Source organism: Pezoporus occidentalis, unplaced genomic scaffold (genome assembly GCF_034315485.1).
Source record: "Pezoporus occidentalis ecotype Australia unplaced genomic scaffold, CSIRO_AGI_Poc_V1 ctg33, whole genome shotgun sequence".
NCBI lineage: Eukaryota > Metazoa > Chordata > Aves > Psittaciformes > Psittacidae > Pezoporus > Pezoporus occidentalis.
This window is the reverse complement of record NW_026915268.1, coordinates 4677663-4700443: the sequence shown is the minus strand read 5'-3', so window position 1 is coordinate 4700443 and position 22781 is coordinate 4677663. Positions and strand designations below refer to the sequence as shown.

At 44.8% G+C, this 22781-nt stretch overlaps 1 protein-coding gene across 3 annotated transcripts in view; it reads right to left on the bottom strand.

The window, feature by feature from the left end:
• The window catches only part of KCNIP1 (potassium voltage-gated channel interacting protein 1), a 403546-nt gene that overhangs the window by 293104 nt on the left and 87661 nt on the right, over positions 1-22781 (bottom strand). The window contains exon 1 of one of the 3 annotated variants that reach the window (XM_062629224.1): positions 2389-2519. The exons of the other annotated variants lie outside the window; for them this stretch is intronic. The gene's annotated coding sequence lies outside the window, so the exon portion shown is untranslated. Of the gene's footprint in view, positions 1-2388; positions 2520-22781 lie in introns of those variants that run through there. 3 annotated transcript variants of the gene reach the window in all.

Genomic DNA, 22781 nt, shown 5'->3' with positions numbered 1-22781 from the left:
TACAACCTTTACTTCAATTTGACCAGCAGACTGATTTCCCAGCCACCACCCCTCTGCTTAGCCAGGCAGTGCTGGAAATCAGTAGTTATATCCATATTAAACCTAGGTTTATACGAGGACAACAGAAACTCCAGAACTGTACTGCAAGTATTTGATACTCTCACATCAGGAATTGAGTTGGTTTCCAAGAGGCTGCTTGTTTGAGCTGCTCCTTTCAGGAGAGCCAAAGAATGTCATCTGGCAGCAAAAGGTATGAAACACCGTTTTGTTAGGAAAGTTAATGATAGTTTGCAGGCACTTACTCATTTGTATGCCCCCAAACAAGTCACAGAGATTAAAATACCTTTATGAAACTCTTAAAAATCCCATAGGCATCCCACACCAACAGCTTCTAAAAATTCAAAGAGGTACCACACTCCAGGCAGCAAAATCCGTATTTCAAACTCAAACATTCTAGTCCTGTACTGCTCATAGAAAAGGCAGTGAGGTTTATTATGGTTTATTAGGGAGCAGACCAAGCATGCAACCAGAGTTTCAAAGAAGAAAAAGCCCCTTCCTCCTGGGCAAATGTTAAACCGCATGAGGGGCTCCACAGTCTGTATTTAAAGGTCAGCCCTGGGCATAGATGCCTGGAGTTGGGGCTCCAAGGGTTTCAGATGACCTTCCACCCTTGCAGATGACACAGGAAGCAGCAGCACTGCCATCACCATATGTACAGAGAACTGACAGGAGAAGTTCTGGTGGGCAATGCCTTATCACCCACCTGAAGTTCCCCACACAGAGATCTATGTTAACTATAACTAAGAGGACACTGCTAGAACAATGCATATATACCTGGACCAAACATACCATATATTTTTTTAATAAAAGAGAAAACATCCCTTAAATCTAAAGGATTAAATGACTCTGGGGCAGGGCTGTGCCTGTGTAGATGAAGTAAATCATTACTAGTGAAGGAAGAGCTGGAGGGCTGTTTAACTTAGCTGGGCTATGGAATAATCAAATACATAACCTTTACCTGACTGCTTTCGGCAGGTTCCAGCTTCCAGCAATTTTTGACAAGGGAAGCTGACAGAGAGCCTTACACCAGGCTCTGGATCTGCAGCTCCACAAAGTACTGTCCGCGTTGCCCTTGCCAAGTGCCATCCTGGTGTGTCTGCAGTGTAGAGCCCCTCTGACAGGTAGGGCTGTAGCATTACTGTCACTGTGTGCCTCAGCCACAACCATCAACACAACTTCTGACAGCATTCATCTTCCTCTCTCACTTACAATGTGATTTCTCTTGTCAATGAAAGAGAAGAGATGACATCTCCGGATACCAGAGCTGATTGTTCATAGCCCCTCACAGGCCTTTCCTTAGTTACTAGCATGAGCAAGCAAAAGGTAAGATAGGTTGGATGGGAAAAAAGGAGGAAGTTGCATTTGCTCTTTTAAATTCACCTGTCATCGTTACTGCATGAATAAATAACAGATGTAGAAATTACCTTTTGGGATTTTCTAGCACCATTTAATCTGTCACTCCAGGAAAGTCACAGATCTCTCCTGAAGCTCACTTTTATCTACTCGTATTCAATGACTGTTACAAAAAGGGACTCTTCAGGGGCATGTCATCTCATGGCATAACTTAGCTCAGTTATTACTGCATACACGTAACTGGCTTGTTTCTTCCCTTAATTTCACATTAAGACTTGCCCAGCTCTTTCATTCAGGAGGTAATGTTTAAGACAAGAATTTTCTGAGCTCAAGACTTCCTCACAGGTATAATTGTCACATTGCTGCTTTACCAAGTGTAAAAAAACTCAGCAAAAATTAATGTTGGAACATGAGGAACATTGCATAACCTGAACGCTTGGCATCTTATTACTGAGAAAACCTAAGAAAATCCAGAAACAAAGCTAAAAAGGAAATAATAGGCAATGAATCCCAAGCTAGCAGGGTACCAAGCATGCTTGTAGACACACTATACAACATGCAGTGACACTGGTGTTACCAGGCTGGTTAATGGACCCCACAGTTACTGGTAAATGAAAGACTTCTAGCATTTCAGTCTGCTGCAGTATAAGATATTTCCTCTCATTTCTCCTCTTGCAATTCCCACAGCAACAAGGAAGCAGCAAAACCTCATAAATTTAGGCTGACTTTCCATGCACGCACACATCCCCATCCCAAACCATGGCCAGCATTTCCAAAAGGGAATGAGCAGTGGGGCTTGTTTGAGACACCGAGTCACATTACATAAAGACTGGTAAGACGGATAAACCTAAGAGTATCATGTTTGTCAGGTGAGGAGCAGGTATGGGGAGCCCAGCACCATGGGCAGGTGTGGGTCTCTGTATGTCCCCAGGGTGGCCCGACTGCATGCAAAGGAATGAACAAATGTTGCCTTACCTACAAACCATCAACCTGTTTCCCTTCTAGAAGAGCAAGATGATGACGATAAATCAGGTAGTTTGTCCCCTCTCACTGCACTACTTGTTTCATTAGCAGCACCGGCTCTCGTGAAGGCAGAAACTCCTTCTGCAACATGCACTCACTGAGTTTTTAATCTAAACTTATCCCTCCCCCCAAGCTAACTGCCAATGTGTAGGGAAAAAAGTCTGCATGAAACATAAAAGCAGCTCATCAGAACCTTTCTTTTAGAAGGACAAAGTGCTGAAGTCCATCCAGAAGGCAGGAGCCACTTCTCCAAAACAGTGACCATCAGAGGTGAGGGCACAGTTAATTATCCAGCAGAGGCTTGTGATAACCTCCAGATGGATGCTGACCACTTCAGGCGGCTCCCAGCATGCTGTTCATCAAACGTTCAGCTCATCTGACCTCAATTACTACAGCTCTCTTACAAGTCACTTCTGAGAAACTACTCCAAAGTTTTGGTGGAGCTGCGAGCAAAGGGCTGTAATAATAAAAGTTCAGACTTACATAATGCTCTGCATAGCCAAAGTGACCTGACAAAGTCAGGAAAGTGTTTCAGAATGCACTCAACCGTTCAGGCAAAGGTTTGAGCATCTCTGCAACTCCTGTGTTGACACAAGAGGTCCTGCTGTTTGTGGCACCTGCATGTGCAAATAATATGGAAAAAAAAAACTTGATATGACTTGGGATGCAAGAAAACACATTAATGTTGTACTTCAGAAAAACCTGCTCCACTATGGCCGGATCTTTTGGTTTAGAGTATGAGCTTTGTCAAAAATGAATGCTAAAATACATGAAGAAAGACAATCTGTTGCTGAAATCAGCCATCTTCTAGAAAAGCAGTTTTTCCTCTTTGCTTTATTTATGAACCAAAAAGAGAGATCTGCAAATACTGATGAGAGAGTGCCTGTACAACATTACAGATGTCACTTAACTTTACATAACTCGCACAACTAAACCAACAGTTTGGCCACCTGCCACAAGACCTGTAACACCATCACAGCAGCAATTCACTACCGCCTCCCCACCTGCTGACTTGCATCATCTGCTCACACCATCTTGAGCATCCAAAACTAGTCTAATAGGCAAAATGCAACACTGGCAGGTTTGATTCTGATACAGGAATAAGAGCCCCGCTTCCTCTAAATAGCATTGAAACTGGTATTATGACATGGCCAGGGATAGAGCATTCACAGTTTCCTTGAGCACCGCGTTCCAGGGCTTCACCACCCTCACAGTAAAGAACTTCTTTATATCTAACCTGAACTTCCCCTGTTTAAGTTTTAACCCATTACCCCTTGTCCTATTGCTACAGTCCCTGAGGAAGAATCCCTCTTCAGCATCCTTGTAGCCCCCTTCAGAAACTGGAAGGCTGCTACGAGGTCACCAGGCCACTTCTCTCAGCCTGTCTCCAGAGCAGAGGAGCTCCAGCCCCTGATCATCCTTGTGGCCTCCTCTGGACTTGCTCCAACAGTTCCATGTCCTTCTTATATTGAGGACACCAGAACTGCACACACAGTGCTGCAAGTGGGATCTCATGAGAGCAGAGTAGAGGGGCAGGATCACCTCTGACCTGCTGATCACACTTGTTTTTCTGCAGCCCAGGACACAGGCTTTTGGGGAAGTGGTGGAAGTTCCTCATCGCCATCATGCTCCTCTCACTCCACTCTGGTGGGGTTTCAGCTCCAGCTCAGCATGCCTCAGACCATGCAAGGTAAGGGCTAAACCAGCCAGCAGGCAGCAGTGCCACCGGGGTGAGAGCCCAGCAGCCATGCAGACAGGGCAGCTCTGCTCAGAGCTTCGGAAATCATTTATTTTTGTAGTTTAATGGAAAAGAGTAAGATACCATTACTGCAAGAGATGTGAGCAAGTGATGTGAAGCTGCATTCAGTGAGCTATGTCATCTTTTGTAGCCCTAAAGATAATACAGAATTTGTGTGTTACTACTAGAGAAGAAGACATGATAAGGGTGATGCTGCTCTGTCCACTCAGCTATCAGAAAAGACTTAGACAAAAGCCTGTATTCTAGAGGCTTGAAGCAGAAATGCTGGAGTACTGCTGGGAAGGTGCAGTGCTGCCAGGATGCAGCTGATACCCACCAGCACAGCCAGTGTCCTAGACTGCCCAGACACTCACTCACTCAGAACCCCATAAGTACAGTCCCTGCACCCCAACCGGCCACCAGCCCAGTGCTCCTACCCCACTGCTGCTGAGCACACTGGAGAGACCCGTTTCACAAGGGGGCTGGTGTGTGCAGGCTCTTGTTATTTATGGGATCCTCGGTAACTTGTCACAGCACACTGATGCTGCTTCTGCTCCTGCCCCATCAAGCCACACATTATTAGTGCTTTCAGTTGTAATGGTGACACGAAAGAGTCATCAACTTCCATAGCAGAAACTGGTGTTTACCCCTCTTGCAGTCAGCCTTCAGAGGAGATTCCCTACAGGTGAACTCTAAAGTTTCAACAGATCCTGGGAGAGCAGCACATTTTTAATTGAAACCCCATGAAACTTGAAGTTTAAACTAATCAGTTTGATTAATAGAACCCCAGAAGGTTTGTGTTGGAAGGGACCTTAAATCTCATCTGGTTCCAACCCACTGCCACAGGCAGGGACACCTTCCACTACAGCAGGTAGCTCCAAGCCCCGTCCAACCTGGCCTTGAAATTCCCCAGTTTCAGCTAAGTTCTGTTTTGAAGTGCAGGTGAAATCTCAAACCACCACTTAGGGGCTTGAGCCACAGAAAGAAAAATTAGTATTTTGAGAGCAGTTCCCACTATCACCAAGAGTTGCTGGTTTGGCACCATCCAGGGTCTCCCCGTACTGCTGAAGTAAACTGTTCTGGGTTCAGCAGTAGCAGTCATTTTTCTCCTTCTTGGTAGCTGGTGCAGTGCTGTGTTTTGACTTTCAGCTTGGGAACAGAGCTGATAACACCGATGTTTTGGTTTGGCCAAGGACTTTGTGAGCCTCATGCTCTGCCAGGGAGGAGGGGAAGCCAGGAGGAAGCAGAGACAGGACACCTGACCCAAACTGACCAAAGAGGTATTCCATACCACAGCACGTCATGCCCAGGATGTAACTGGGAGTTACCCAGAAGGGCTGGGACTGCAGGGTTGGAGGAGGTATCGGTTGGTGCTTGGTCGGGCTGGGGGGGGCGAGGTATTGGTCGGCTGGTGGGGAGGTGTTGTATTCTCTTCCCTTGTTATTTCCTTTATCATTATCATTATTGATGGTAGCAGTAGTGATCTGTGTTATACCTTACTAAACTGTTCTTATCTCAACCTGCGGGAGTTGCATTCTTTTCGATTCTCCTCTCTGTCCCTCCGGGAGTAGGGGAAAGGCAAGAAGCGGGGGAACTGAGTGAACAAGCTGTCTCTCTGGTTTCAAACCACGACAGAAACTCATATTACTTTCTAGTTTTTGGATATGTTTTAATACTTGTAACTTCTGACACTTACTATTAGCATCCTCCTCACAGCCCTGAGATGGTGTGGTTCACCATATAGGGACAAGAAAATTGTGTTTCTTCTCAGATGTGTCCCTGATATGCACACCCTGGTGGACTGGAAATTGCCACATTGCTCAGGTAGGAAGCAAAGATAGGGAGAAAGAGAGGAGGATATCCTAGAGGTTAAAAAGCAGAAGAGGAAGCAAAAAGCAGCAATCCAAGATGCTATATAAGATACTATGATACTATATATATAAGATACCATGCAAATCTGAACAGTATATTTGAGAAAGTGTATCTCACTTTTCATTTTGGTGTTGAAACAAGCTGGACTGACTCTCCAAAAACTGTTTGCATTTACACCGATGCTATTTTCCATCCCAAAGGACAGATTGTTCAGTTCCGGCCTATGTCAAGCAGCACAATTACACAAGGAATGTAATTTTTCCTATTTAAAGCCAACACAGTTTAACCAGCAGCAAGTACAGCTATCCTAGTGTACGGCTTAATGCAGTTGAGCTCAACAGTCTCTTACATGAGATTCCACAAATGTGGCTACACCGATATCATTGCATCTAATGATATTTAACTGACTTACACTGGAAGAAAGTTAAAGCAGCACAATTTTGATGCCTCCAGGTGAGGTTATGCTGGCAAGGGAGAAGCAGGAGCAATAACTGAGTTTTGGTCAGCTTAACTGATATGGTCAGTAGTATCAGCAGCCCTTGGAACATCCACAGAAAGGCTGGTCAGAAAGCCAGTCCTCTTCAAAACGGTGCTGGTGGCGTGACCTCATCCAGCTGCCACCAACCGCAGCTGAGCTGAGGAATTACCACCAAACAGGTTCTCATTTCCAATATGAAGTGAAGGAAATGCAACCAAAGGAGACAAATGTCTAGGCCAAGATATCATCTGTAGGGCAGAGGTGGCATCTGAGATCTGGCATTTCCAGCACCACAGAGTAGAACTGGACACAGCACCAACTACAAAACAAACTGCAGTTTGTGCCATTAAAACACATCACCATAGCTGGCTTCTCTGAGAAAGCTGAGCTGCCTTCAAACGGCTGCCTCAGTGTTTTGTGGTTTAGCTCTCACCCGTACCGTATACACCAAGGAGAAAAGCTGCAGCAGGTTAAAGATTTAACCTTAAGAACAGAAAAAATACACCCAAACCCCATACTGTTTTCAGCCTGTGACATTTGATTAGTCAGTTCTTTTGGCTGTTGTACGTTGGTGTGACATCATTAGTTTCAGAGCTCATCTTTCCCAGTTAAGAATATGACCATATGATCTGAAAATGATGACTTTCCACCATCTGCTAAATGTCTCTATTTCTACCTGTAACTATACCAAGAATAGGAGTATTTTCCACTTGGGAGGGTACTGAGAACAGACTGATATTCACCAGCATGCCAAAACAATTGCTTAGAAACAAGTTTCTCCACTTTGATTTCCCACTGCCAGACTAACAGGTATCTGCCATGTCAGCCTTTCTCTCTACCTCGACCGCTGACCTGACTGAACACCATCACTGCTGCTCATCATCACTTTTTCCCCCACTTCTTGAAACGTTCACTGATGATTATCCCAAAGAGACTGAGAATCAATTTCTCAACCTGATAAGGAAGCACAACTTGTCCTGCTTCCCAGAACTCTCTCTGAGCCTTACTCAGGGGCTTACCCAGGCCCAAGGGTACTCAGACTTGCCCAGGACCACTCTGTGATTTCCAGAGCAAGCCAGATGACTTGAGGAGGTTGGTGGCTTAGGTGACGAGAACATCCATCCCCACAGCTCACACACTATCACTGTCATCAATACCTTCCCCCTTACACTTAGCTGGTAATACTTTTTCAGTTTAGACTTTGATATCTTACACTGCAAACTTACTCTTTCATGTACCCATCACACTTCATTTCAAAACAAGGTTGTGATTTTCATGCCATCATTGCTGAAGCCTGCCCTGTGAGCTACTGAATGGTGCTTGCTTCTTGAAGGATGCTGGGTTTCACATCTCAGCTGCAACAGCAACACTCTATAGCATCAGGTCCTTTGTTTTCAGAGATTTAGAAGCAAGTTACATCATCACCTCAGTGCTGCAGAAAGGTTATAGAGCAGGAAGGACAGGACTGAACCAGATCTCATGAAATAAGCAACATTAAAAAAACATCAAGACAGCTGAGTGGTGTTTTATTTCTAATCTCAGTCCTTGTCGAGATAACTTATTGAGCTATTTAAAATAGCTCACCATCAAATTCTGCATTAATCTCCTAACCTTGCTGCTCTCCAGAGGATTATAGAATTCATAGTTATGGCTATAGAAACCAAACCTGTAGATACAGAATTTCAAAAGGCCTGGATAATTGTGTAACTATAACTAGTTATGCAAGATGAGATAACGAGGTCAACAAAGCATCGTGCTTCAAGGCACCCATTAGAAGGGTCAGGAAGGAATTACAGTCTCTGTACAGCTCTGCAAACCTGGCTATGTTTTTTAGTCTGGAACAGAAGAACCTGTCTTCTGCAGAAGAAACAATGAGAGTTTGCTGCTCCTACCTGCTATTCTTTTGAGTCAAATAACCCTGAAATCCCATTGGGTTTGGGAGGCAACACATCAGAAGGAGATGAGATCCCCAGCTGGTGAACTCCTTTTAACTCGAGTTTAATATTACTTTCCAGTTAGCTGCTGTAAGTCATCCCACTAAGGATTGACAGGTATCATCTAAGGTTTTCTTTCAGCTTCCGTAAAGTCCATCCCATGGAGATTTCCTGCTCCCCACAACGTTGTGTTGATGGCTGCGATCACGCCAATAGCTTTTCAGCTCTGTGCCTGGGAACGGTAAAATGAGTATGAGCTGAGTGCCTCGGCCAGGCAGAGCCTCTACTGGGCTGGGGGCATGTGCACTTGCACTTGGGGACTGCAGCCATGTCCAGAGGCGGAATGCTGATTTTTATAAATATATACATATGTATGTATATGTGCATGCATGTATATATAAACCACACACACTTCCATGTACTTTGCCTTTTTTTGCTCCCTTACTTTAACTTCACACAAGTCATATGCTGAGAATACTTTGGTCACGACATAGTTTTGTGAATAAGGCTTCAGACAGACGTCAAGGACATCTTTCTTGGAGCAAACACCTACATAAGGCATGATTTTACACAGATAATAAGTGACGGATGACAGTGAGCCAAACCATGTGTTTGCTTGCAGACTCGCTTCCCAGCCCATCTACCTGGCATGAGGGGTATTAAGTCAGCTCTGGCTCTTGCAAGTGCTACCTAAACGTGAAGGATTTCGGGAATAACCATAGGAGGCATGTAGCAGCCTATCCCGCTGTGCTAGAACAGACTGAAAATGATCAAGGCTTTCCATGAAAGAATACTAAACCAGCCTTTGTTTGAAAAGCAGAACTGCCTAACAATTGGGCACATTTTATAGAACAAAATTACTTGTCTGTCTCTTCCTTCCCCTGAGGAAGAAGCAAGCAGGCAAACAAGGGAAAAAACAGGACAGGAAAAAGACACCAAGAAAGGTCAAAACTCAGATGTTTATGTTTGGTCAGACATGGATCTTCCTCATGGAAGATTTTATTAGCTTTGAAAAATGCCTTTGAGAGGAGAGAGGAAGGAGAGAGAAGCAGCAGCTTTTTCTGACCTGCTCTATGAAAAATGAACTCTTCTGTGCACAGAAAAGCCCCTCCAGCTTGCAATGCTGCTGCTCCCCTGCGATGAGACACACCCCCCCATGTCAAAATTTGCTAAACTAGAGCCTTTCCTCAGCGCAACATTCATGCAAAGGTGCAAAACCCTTTGTACCGCACAGGAGTGCAAGTGTGTCCTGAACACAGACCTGCGTTTGCAGTCCCCTGGGACTCATCCAGCACCATGTCACTTCCCCAGGACAGGCAGTAGAACGGGCCAGCACTACTCAGGTCTGTGAGATTAACCTCTTCCCAGCTGACATCATTCATGCTCTGCCCGCAAAAACTCAGACCTACCATTACAAAGTTATCATTTGCAGTTTGGTTGCTTTTTCCCCCTCAGCCCTGTGTCAGTGTCTTCTCCTCTTAAGCGTTTCCTCTGGTGGCGGTGACAGGAGGAGGTGGCACTTGCTATGGAGCAGGAGCCAGCTCTGCTCCCCGCTGCTCCCGTGCTGTGCCACGCCAAACCAGGAGAAGCCCATTACCCGTGCTGAGCGGCAGGGGTCCCGAGCGCCCCTCGCCACCCCCGAGCCGGCAGGAGCCGCAGAGGGGGCAGGCCCTGCGCATCACAAGGCAGCTATTTATCAACTTCCATGCTCCAGCTACGGGCTGGCAAAAGCCTTCTCTTTTCCAGTCCAGTTAGTGGCTATAATACTGAAGCTCAATGGACTGCTCCTTATTTGCCTTGCTTCCTAGGAAAGCAGAGGCTCTCCCAGGATGGCTGGAGTATTGCACACAGCTGCTGCAGGCTGCAAGAAATGGTGGGGTGCCAGGGAGTCCTCTCAGTGTGGTGGTGCTGCATGCACCGCTGTTCTCTGGGCCTTATGAACCTGCTCAAAGGAAAGACAAGGGCCTGAAAGATGGTTTCCAACCTCACCACCAGGAAAGGCAACCTCACCTTCAAATCTCTTAGAGGGCAACGAAGAGGCCAAGCCTGCACATGCACATGGCAATGCTCTCAGTGAGATGCACACAGAAAAAAGATGTATTAAACCAAGCAGAAAACACCACAAGAGTGGTTTTCCTCTATCTATCTATCTATCTATCTATCTATCTATCTATCTATCTATCTATCTATCTATCTATCTATCTATCTACCTACCTATCTACCCATCCATCCATCCATCCATCCATCCATCCATCCATCCATCCATCCATCCATCTATCTAATGTTATGTAGATAGATTAATGGATCTATAATACTATATACACAGATAAAAAGCATTACAGTCAAACTTCTCCAAGGTCAGCCCTCTTGGGCACCTGCAGGCACTTCTATCCCAGCCCGTGTTGACTTTGCTTGGTGTACAAGGCAGCAGCACTGCCTACTTTGTTCAGAGAACATGGGCTGGGTGTTCACATGTGGGTTGTGGGTGGTCCATAAACTTCTATCAGGCAAGGCAAGCACTTAATATCATTATGGAAAGCAGAGATATTTTATGGTAATATATTTCAATAACAGTAACGTAAGTTTTTAAACAGTCACTGGGCAGAAGGCAACAGAACACGTGGTTCCAGCCCTGACAGAAGGGTAGGTCAGGCTAGATATACATCAGGTGGTGTCACAGCCTGATCCCAGTGACTGCAGATGAATCCACTGTGGGAGGATCCCTCACAATCACTGCGGGACTCACGGGTCAGAGCCCTAGGGCAGCCACTCTTAGCAGGGCCTTCATTTATCCACATGGAAAGTGCTGGTGAGGTAGATCTTTCCCAGCTGTTATCTGTATAGTGATCTGCACTCGTATAATCTATTTATCCATTCTGCTTCAAATCTGAGTACAAAATACAGTGCAGTATCACGATGGGCAGAGAGTATGAACATACCAGTTGTTGTATTAAACAACAATACTGTTAAGGTAAGGAAAAAGTTTTCAATGCCCAGATGACTAGTTTTTTTTAGAGATGGTATTTCACCATCTTTACACTATCTTTCAGAAGCATCATTAAAAGACAATTTCACGTTTTTCTTGCCAATTTGGAACTTCAAAGAGAATATAACAGCAGCAGCAAAATAAAGATTTTGATACCAGTAAGAGCTTTGCCTTCATGGATGTATAATTTAAACTGCCAGACTTCTGGAACATTTCTATACAACACAGACAGTCATTAACAATCCTGTCCCTCAAGACATCTACTAATTTGTTTTTTTATTTTATATTGCCTTTATATTTTTGTCCCCTTTCATTTTCTGCAATATAATCATAGTTCAGTGACTTCATCTGCAAGGAATCCAGCAACAAAGCTTTTGCTGTAATGATGTACAACAACTGAATCACAATGCCTTAATCACCCAGTTCCCTTTACTGTTGCCTCATTTGAAATCAGAGATTCCCCCAACCCCCCACCCCCAATTCAATTATATTTGCTATTGCTTTACAAAAATTAACACAGGTAAAGAATTGAGCATAATTGTCCCTACACTTCCTGAAAAATAAAGCAAAACTAAAAAATAATCACAAGTTACTGCAAAACCAAGCAGTTTTCAGGCATCAAAGCTTTCTGCATCCTCAGAGGAAGAAGAAATGGTCTTGAAGAACTACATGGTTTTCCCACCACGTTGTGCTACACAGTACACAAAAGCGACATTTGCCACCGGAGTGACAAACACCAAAGGTGCTGTTACAAAAGAATCATGAGATTGGGATTACAGCAGGGTTTTTTTATTCCCATTTAAGCCTTGCTAATGTCTAACAGTACACTCCAGAGCAAGAGGAATCAACATCCTGGATGCAGAACTGCTGCACGCACAGCCAGGCACACATGGCTACAGGGTCTCAGCACCGACTGAGGAATCTTTGTGACAGTAATTTCTTAGCATTTGCATAGAAGAAGCACTTGTGCAGTATTTATTATGGGTTTTCTTATTGTCTTTTGCTGTCGTGAGGATGAGAACAGTAATGAAGTTCCCCTGTCCTGTACCTCAGAAATTGCCTCTTCTCCTGAAGAAAACATTCCTGCCTGATAGCTTTGATCTTTCTTGTGAGTCTTTGTGGTTCAGAGCATGTCCTACACCTTGCTTACTTTGGTAGTCTCACAAGATCCCAAGATAAAAGGCCAGCTTCTGTCATACCCTCCCAGATGACTTTCTTCTAGCCTCAAGTGACAGTTGTTAAGCATTTTCAATGGATCTAGTATCCCAGAGACTTTCGTGAGCAAGCAGAGATCTCTCCAGCACTCTGCCCCATCCCAAAGGGGATTGCTCCAGAGGGGGGCTCAACAGGCTGGGCACAACCTGCAAGGCCTGTCAAAGGTTTGAGGAGCGAGAGCCTGGTTCTAGAGTACAACCAAATGCCATACAACAAAATCCCTTGATCTGCTCAAGCGAGAAAATGAGACAAACTGGTGTGTACCTGTTCTGCCTTTGAGATCATCATCTTCAGTTTCAATCAGCCCATTTTCTTAGTTCAGGATTCCAAAAGTAATTTGCACATAAAAACTGGGCAAACAGATGTTCCTCCATGTGATCGGAGCACACAAATGCTGTTTGTGCATATAAATTACATTTTCCTATCCCCAGAAAACTGACACACTAAAAGGAAAATTATTTCTCCCCAGGCCGGTCAAGAGACATCAAGAATAAATATTTTATCACTCAACTAACTTGAACAACAAAGGAATCTTCCAAAGCTTATCACATTAAAAAGAACCCTTACCTGAATTAGGACCATTGCACTTAAATTGAATGCTGATATACGATTCCTACATCGAGACCACTTGAAAATTTGGCTAAGGAGCTATGGCCATATCCTGATCTTGCTGATGCTTCTGTAAATCCACTGACACTGAAGGATTTAGTCTAGATTTTCACCCAAGGAATGGTGATTCTGCCCCATACTTGTATCAGTTTTGTTGGAAGACACTCCTTGGAGAGGCTATCTCTCTCATTGAATCATCTATTTCTTTTTTAGGGAAACAGCATAAAATCTCGTCAGAGCAAATTTCAGGGTATTCTCTTCCTGTTTGGAGAGGAAGAGACTTTACAAACAATGATATAATGATTTCCTGTAAGCTCTGTGCAAATATGAAGCTTTCATATACGGAGGGGTGAGGAAATGGTGTGCTTCCAAAGCAAATGCCCCAGCTTTAATTTTGCAGAAGCAATTAGTTTTAAACTCAAGAACAAGAGAATTTCATTCTTCTCCTAAGAGACAGTAATGCTCTTTCAAATATATGCAGAGGCATTCAGATACTTTATGTCCACTAGAATAACAGTAACCAGTGAATAATGATTTGGAGTTTGTTCTCATTTTCCCCATGGCTTTGACTTTCAGCCCTGGGGGTCTGACTGCATTCCCAAGGCCGGAAGGAAAGTAGTAAGAACTGGTCTGTGCTGAAATTACAAACGCTGCCCAGTTTCTCATTCCACAAACCCATCAATAAGCCCAGCTCCCACAGCTTCACACAGAGCCAGAATTCAAAGCCCCAAAACCAGAAGGGAGTAGCTAGAAACACCCTGACGCCTGCTCATACCTATGGGGGTTGCAAAATGGTGTTTTGCCAAAGATTAACTTGCACGATTCCTACCAACCCTTTCCCCTTCTGCGAGGTTGCCCCAACTGTATGTTGGTGCTCAGACTGACTTGGTTGGATGAAAAATTTACTGCCATAAAGTATGAAAAGAAATACCCATGAAACCAGGTAACTGCCCATGGTTTTCCTGTTCTGCTTTTTCCTCATCTATTACAGAATCAACAGAGCACCTTCATCTTCACATTGCATTCAATTCCCAGAAGGTGGATAAGCATTCAGAGCAGCTCAGATGTTAACAACAATTTCAATATGACCTGCTCACTTAGATGACCAGCAGTCTTCCAGATATATAAGGTACATAGGAATCCATTTTCAAAATCTCATCATATAATACTGGTTTGAAATGCAGTCCCAAATCTGATGGTAAGATACCAAAATGAGGATTCAAACACAAAAGAAGCTCTTTTTACATACAGGAGTATCCAAACAGGCAGACAGGATTACCCTGAAGTGTGCTTATATTAAAAAAAAAGTGAGGTAATAAAAAGTATAAAAATATAACATCTTACTGGTTCTTGGTGTGAAACTATTTAATCCACAGACAGGTGAGTTTTCAAATCTGAACTCGTTATAAGAGGACCTGCAAAAAGAGGAGCTGTTCTCTTCTGTGCAGGATTACTTCTGTGAGAACATGCCCCTTTTTGCCCAATTGTGTAAATTAAAGGTGTTGCACTGGGAGACTACACATTCACATGAACCATCCCAACTAGAGTGGCTTTTTGTGGCAGCCATTTCATTTTCATTCCGTAATTCCACCTAGATTTCATTCAGTGATTATTTAAAATTACCAATTCGTCTTCTAAGCCCCAAATACTGCTAATAGCAGATTATACTTAAAATTGCTCTAACAGGTCTAACTCCCACACAAGGAACATTGCAACACAGAATGGGAACCCTGGGGAGTGTTTCCCAGGTAGAAAATTTTAGACTGTGAGGCTGCACAAAGACAAAGAAGAACCTAACACGGTGTCGTGGTTTAAACTCAGTCAGGTAATTCGTTCGCTCACTTCCCCCCCTTTTCTTGCCCCCCCCCGCTCTCGGAGGGATGGAGAGGAAAATGAAAAGAATGCAACTCCCACGGGTTGAGATAAGAACAGTTTAGTAACTAAGGTATAACACAGATCACTACTGCTACCACCAATGATAATTGATACAGGAAATAACAAGGGAAGAGAATACATCATCTCACCACCAGCCAACCGATAACTCGCCCCCCCAGCCCGACCAAGCTCTGACCGATACCTCCTCCAACCCTGCCGTCTCCCAGCCCTTCCGGCTCACTCCCAGTTACATCCTGGGCATGACGTGCTGTGGTATGGAATACCTCTTTGGTCAGTTTGGGTCAGGTGTCCTGTCTCTGCTTCCTCCCGGCTTCCCCTCCTCCCTGGCAGAGCATGAGGCTCACAAAGTCCTTGGCCAAACCAAAACATCCTTGTTATCAGCTCTGTTCCCGAGCTGAAAGTCAAAACATTGCACTGCACCAGCTACCAAGAAGGGGAAAAATGACTGCTACTGCTGAACCCAGGACATTGTCCACCCCTTATTCCATACCATTCACGTCATGCTCAGATCCCACATTTTCAATATACCATCACTCTTATCTCAGTGCACTCTTATCTTAGTGCATGGACCAGTCCCTGTAAAGCTGCTGAGTCCATCTGGTCCATGATGTCAGGCTCCATCTCTTGTAACAGTCTTCCAGAGCAGGAGAGACGGTGTGCAGTGTTCACACTCGTGAATAACCTGGGCAATAGTGTCCATTGCTAAGTCCACCCCTCGATCATGAGTCCATATCTATGTTGCATCTTTGCTCTGATGGCCTGAAGTGCATTGGGCCCACCAGGCTCAAAATAATTCACTGTCCCCTTCAGCAGTTTCTGCAGCTTGTTGCTGGGGACTCCATACAGCTGCCTTCCATCTCCAATGCTTCCAAAGCACTGGAGGGGCCCAGTGGACTAGATACTTGCCCATACTGTCACACACACCCTGCCACTCATCACTGTCCAGCCTTGGAGAAAACCTCTTGATATTGTTGTCTAACCCCAGACAAGACCCAAACCTGACTCTGCTTAACTTTTGAGATCAGACAAAATGGTTGTGGGTAAAACACAGTCTGTGTGTGTGCCAACATGCTGATCCCCATCACAATCAGCAGGCAGGTCCCAAGGACACCCAAAGGCCATTCAAAACCTTCAGAACTCTCAGTTGATGCTGCTGTACTTGTCACTGGGGCTGGTGTAGCTGCTGTGCTTGCCGGCTCTCCCACCGCCAGCTTCTCTTTTCCTAAGTCCATGCCTTGCTGGGAAATGCTGCGTGGTCTCCTGCATCCTCCTGGGGCTCGGCGGGCGGCTTCCGGGAAACGCTCTCGGCCGTCTCAGGGCGGGGCTCGGCCGCGGGGCTCGGCTCCTCCGCGGGGCTCGGCTCCTCCGCCGCCTTCTCCCGCAGCTCGGCAGCCGCCTCCTTCTGCTCCTCGACCGCCCCGACCTCCTCCACCAGCAGCCGTCCCCTCGCGGCCTCCGGCCCCGCTCCCGCCGCCGCTTGGTCCCCGGGGCCGCTCTCCCGGGCCGGTTCGGCTGCCGCCGGCTCCCGGGGCCGCTCCCTCAGCTCCCCGCAGCCTCACGAAGATGGAGAGTAGGGTGAGGGCCAGGGCGGTGAAGAGCAGCCGGACGGCCAGGTACAAGTCCACGGCCACGTCCGTCCCGCCCTGCTGCTGGAGCCCGTCCGTATTACAAGCCATTGCCATAAAGCACAGTGAGATAAGAACCTTAGCCCAGGCCCCATACTTGATAAACACTATCACAGCAAATACCGGCTCTACGTAAGTTACAACATTCTGAAGCTGTGAGATCAAGCAAAACAACTCTGAGAGCCAATAAATCAGCATTGTGACGAGTGACTATTAATCCAGTCAGATCTGTCGTTATCTCAACCCTTCGTGCCCCACGTTGGGCGCCAAAAAGAACTGTCGTGGTTTAAACCCAGTCAGGTAATTCGTTCGCTCACTTCCCCCCCTTTTCTTGCCCCCCCCCGCTCTCGGAGGGATGGAGAGGAAAATCGAAAAGAATGCAACTCCCACGGGTTGAGATAAGAACAGTTTAGTAACTAAGGTATAACACAGATCACTACTGCTACCACCAATGATAATAATGATACAGGAAATAACAAGGGAAGAGAATACATCATCTCACCACCAGCCAACCGATAACTCGCCCCCCCAGCCCGACCAAGCTCTGACCGATACCTCCTCCAACCCTGCCGTCTCCCAGCCCTTCCGGCTCACTCCCAGTTACATCCTGGGCATGACGTGCTGTGGTATGGAATACCTCTTTGGTCAGTTTGGGTCAGGTGTCCTGTCTCTGCTTCCTCCCGGCTTCCCCTCCTCCCTGGCAGAGCATGAGGCTCACAAAGTCCTTGGCCAAACCAAAACATCGCTTGTTATCAGCTCCGTTCCCGAGCTGAAAGTCAAAACATTGCACTGCACCAGCTACCAAGAAGGGGAAAAATGACTGCTACTGCTGAACCCAGGACACACGGGTACATGGAATAGCAGCTTTTCCTAAGAGAAGGATATTTAGCAAGAAGCCTATTGGGATGTGGTAGGGGATTAACCTACATCCCTTCAATTTCTTCTTTGGCATGGCTCTTTCTTCCTTAGCTGACTATTCACAGGCAGTGTAGAAATTCAGGGCAGCAGGATAAGCTGCACTGAAACATAGAAATTGTTCTGAGACTTCACTACTGTGCTGTTTGGGGACCATTCCTGAAGGCTTTCATCTTCAACTTTGCTTTTATGTCATCAAGCTGGAGCATTTAAACTATTTACCTCCCGTTTTATGCTACCATGCCTTGCGCACTTGTAAATAAGCATGTACCTTCATATCTGCCAGGAGTTTCTGCGTCTTACTGCCTTCAAACCTCAGCTTTACTTGCTGCACGCAGAGCCCTCAGCAATAAAAATGACACTTTTCAGTGATGCTCTTCCTTTCCTGCTGGCAAAGAGGACACTGGTTTCCTCGCTCATGGGACCCTTGCCATTCCCTTCCTCCACTGGCCCTCTTACTCCTCTAACCCTACCTGCCTGTCTGCTTATTTTGCAAGCCCCAGCATCCCTTCTGCGGCCCAGGCATCACCATGCAGGGCAGCTCTGACAGCCTCTGCCCATGGGGAAGGCTTAAACCCTCTCCAGGAGCCCTACTGGATGCATTAGGTGACAACAACAAAGCAGCCTACTCTCACAGCTCAATCCTTTCAATCTTGAATGATCAAGTGTCATCAAGCACTCAGTGAAGAGAATTTCCTGTGAGGGAATTCCAGGGGCACCCACTCAGTTGTGATGCTTACATTGTGTGCCCAAACCTAAGAAAAGACTGTTCAGGTCAAACCAGATTCAAGAGCAAGTAAAGAGAATGTGAACAAAGCTAAGGAAATCTGTCTGTCTTGAGCACATGGGCATGGTACCTATCCATGATCCCACCTGGATAAACATTTGATCCACTGCAGGATTTGCAGTAGTTTGGCTCAACTTTGTAAAGTGATTCCTGGAGCCATTCAATAGCTCACAGGAAGAGGCACAGGCGAGATTCGATCAGAGATCCTGGCAGGAGCGCAGGGCCTAAATTCAATGCATGATAGCAGAAATTTGTCCATTTTCAATGTTTCTATCAATATTTCTTTGAAAGGAAAATAAGGGTACCTACTTGAATACGAGATTTTTCTTCATTTCCTGAGAGATACAAAAAAGCCACTTCTAGACTTTGCCCTAAGCTAAACCAAACTCTCCACCTTCTATTCAATTGATTAATAAAGTTAAACTTCTCCTTTTGCAAATTTTACAATAGACTACACTAGACAAATAGACTTTGCCCTAAGCTAAACCAAACTCTCCAGCTTCTATTCAATTGATTAATAAAGTTAAACTTCTCCTTTTGCAAATTTTACAAGGTAGAACATCAAAGAGCAATGCTGCTCCTTCGCTGTGTGTGAAAACATTAGTTTTCCTCACATTTTTACTAGGTACAAAAAGAATTTAAAGTGCACATTGGTGCAGCACTTGAGCCAGGCCTGGTACGGATGCAGAGAAGCGTTTTGGTATAATTTATGACAAAGAAAGATTCTAAAGGATTACCTATCGTGTGAGACATGAGCAGGATGACACTCAAAGCCTCACAGTTATAGGGAATAGTTCTTGAACCACAAAAAACAGATTTGGATTTTTACTTACTCATATATGCAATCACATTTTAATTGGAAGCTTTGGCTAGGCTGTTTTAAAAGATGCATGGAATAAAACCTGAAGGCAAAAAGGGTTCAGAACTAATCTCAAACTATGAATTTTAGAAGCTTTTGGATTTGAGTTTACCAACATGCCCAGTATAATGAATAGCTTTGCATATGAATAGCATTATCGGCTAAGAATAGCCCATTCCAGGCTACAACAGGAGAAAAGAAATTACCTAAAGAATGTCCAGAATTGTCTTCACTGTTGCAACGATGAGGTCTCTGTTAGTAAGGAGAAACATAAGAGTTTTGAGAGTAATTATCTGAATACAAGAAGAGATGTCATGAACTCAAGCAGGACAAAAGCTGCAGAGACTGCCCCATAGAGGTAAACATGCTCCACAAAACAGAAAAAAGTTCATGATGAAAGCTTACGCTGCACTTCATGGAAGGCAGAACATCACTGCAAACTACAGAACTACCCCAGTGACTGATGGTTCCAACAGAGAGCGTCCCAGAGAGAGATTTCACTTTTCTGTCAGGAGGACAGAAAACAACCAAAGATCTGTCGTTAGTCACCAACAGACCTTCCCAAATACAATAAAACCTAGCACTAATAGCCTGGTCACTGAAAAGCTATCTAGCTCATAGCTGCTTTCAGCTTTTGGGTGAGTTAAAGTGTAGCAAGGTGCATATTCAGACAGGCTCGACTGTCATGTATCTACACCTTCTCTCTAAATGTAAGTCCCTTAAGGTCCCCTAGTGTGGAGTGAAATCACTGAAAAGAATCCAGCAGGATATTGCTTTTCCCAACTGTCCCACTCTCATGGTCACGTAAATCACACTATTACCTTGTAGAAAAGGGGAAGCAAACAGATGAGTACACACAAATTGAAGTCAGGACCTGAGGGTCTGGAGGGAAGAAATCAGCTCCAATCTGCTCTTGTTGAACTTGTCAGCTTTTATCACCCCACCTCCATAATGAATGATTCTATGATTCACTGTAGCCCAGGTCCAAAGAGAGACCAGCATGTGGGAGCAGCAGCAGCACTGTGCCTAACAACACACTCCAGGTAGAAGGGCTACCAATAGCTTCACAGCTCCAACCCAAACCCTAACACAACTTCAGGCCAACACAACCAAAGAGAGCAAAGCTTAAGCTGTCATGAGAAATGAGCTTCTTGAGAAGCCAAGGGCTCTTGATGACAGCTTTGTGTGAATCACAATGAGAAAGAATCTTCAGCAAACATTTTCCTGTCAGTGTTGAAGCTCAACATTTGCAACACCGTGTTTGTTCTCTAATCAAAGGTGAGAGCTTATGGCCAATGTCAAAGCTGAATGAAAAGCAAAGCTAAGCAAGTGATTTACAAAAGAAAAAGATTGTTACAGTCCTTTTACTCTTAATTTCTGAAGTTTTCAAAGCCAAAGGGAATTTTGCTCAGAACTTTGCTAAGACCTACATCAGATCTCCTTCCTAGCACACACCAAAACAGAAAGAGGAAGTTTGCAAGGACACAACCATTTACAACATTTGCATTTTAGTGCTGTCATGCACTGCTCTCCCAAGGAAGCCTTTCCTGGTTTTACCACAGAATTCCTGGCTACACCGAGGCATCACGTTATGCTGTAGTATTTCTGGAGCCAGCTACTGTGCTGGAGAGCTCCTCCTGTAAGATGTAAGTGTAAATAATAAGCTAAAAATCTTGGAAGGAGAGATGCAAATACTGCTATGTATTGAAACACTTTTAAGTCAGTCAATGCCTCTGTATCAAATATAACCAGAGAATGTTATGCACAGGGTGAATTTTAATAAGCAAGGCTTTCCTCCTTCCTGCATTACTAATATGCAATGTCAGGAAGGTAAAGGAGGGTTCTTTAGTACTTTCTTTAATCAAACAATTATTAAATCTGAGGTGTGACCAGGCTAGGAAGCACTTGTGCTCCTACAGAATATCTTCTTGGCAACTGCTAAGACAAACTGCTCACCACACTGCAGTCCAGGACCGCATTACCAGCAGCACCAGACAACTCTTGACGTGTGCTGGGCTGAGGCATCCTTGTAGCTCTGTTCTTTGGTAAAGGGAATTACAAATTTGCAACCAGGTAGTTTTCATCCAAGTTATAAATGCTCAAAACCCCACCATCTCCCCTTGTCCACGCTCAATAGAGAGCAGTTACAGTTCTTTAGTTCCTGTGTTGATGTGTCCCTCCATACCAGATGGCTTGGTGAGATAGTCAAGCACTCCCAAACAGGACATTTTTTGGCAAGTTCTTTTTGGAGACTGGACACCACTGGCACTTTGGCAGCGGCTTCATTCACTCTGAACAATGAATAAATAACACTGACAGGCTCAGCTGTTCCTCTGCTCCAGGAAACGTGCTTCTGCTTTGATAAACCGGCTTAGTGAGCATAACAAACAGGCAGATCCACACGGGCTTGGACTGGATATTTATCTATAGCCTCAGAATGTGCAGTCTTTCTGCAGTAGAAGCCATTTCCATGGAAATTCCAGCAAGACACCAAATAAATATTTTGAGTTTAGATCTAACTACGACTCAAAGTGAGAAACTACCTTGGAGTGTGCTTCTGTTGCACATTCCACAGGAAAATGAGGCATCCGTTTCACAGATGAAATGGCACACACCAAGATTTATATTAAGCCTGTAAAACATTCTTGGTAAAGGTGCCTAACAGTTAAACTTGGAGAGCACGTAAAGGTAAAGTAGGGCAGATGATTGAACTGTCTAAAAGTCAGTGTTCTATAATTTTTCTGCAGAAAAGGAAAACATTCCCTGACATTTTTCTATGTCAGGGGAAAAAAAAAGGACTATTCATGTAAATAGCTGTTGAAAATAGTCAGGAATTATGAAAGAGAAAGGAATTTGATTGAACAAAGCCATCTATTTTGCAGGTTTCCTGTGTGCCTCCACCTGCAGTCTTCTCTCAGATGTTTTTCTTTTCATCTTTAAACTGAGAACATCCACCTATTTCCAGTCCTCTGCCACACAGTTATATGCACTGGTTTGCATTCAACAGAGGCCACAGGGGACTTGGTAAATGATCTGTCTGGATTCTTTCGCATATCAGGAGTAGGAAGAGAAATACTCAAAAAAAAACCAGATTTTTGAATATTCAGGCTGTAGAGCTTCACGGAACTTCCTGTGAAGTGAGAGTGACCCGTTACATTTAAATGAAGTTAGATCTGGCCTTCACTGAACATATGCAAAAGTCTACCCCAGCTGGTTCCTAAACATCAGTGAGAGGGTATTCCCTCTCAAAGACATACCTTTAAATAAGAGAGGCCCAAACAACAGCCCCCTGCTGCAAACCCAACAGGCTGAGTTTGTCAAGAGCCTCTGACTCACACAGCAGTTAAAACTCAGCATCCTTACTGCCAGAGTTGGTTAAACATTGATTGCCTGGTAATTTAATTCTTGCTTGTTATCCACTAAGAGAGCAT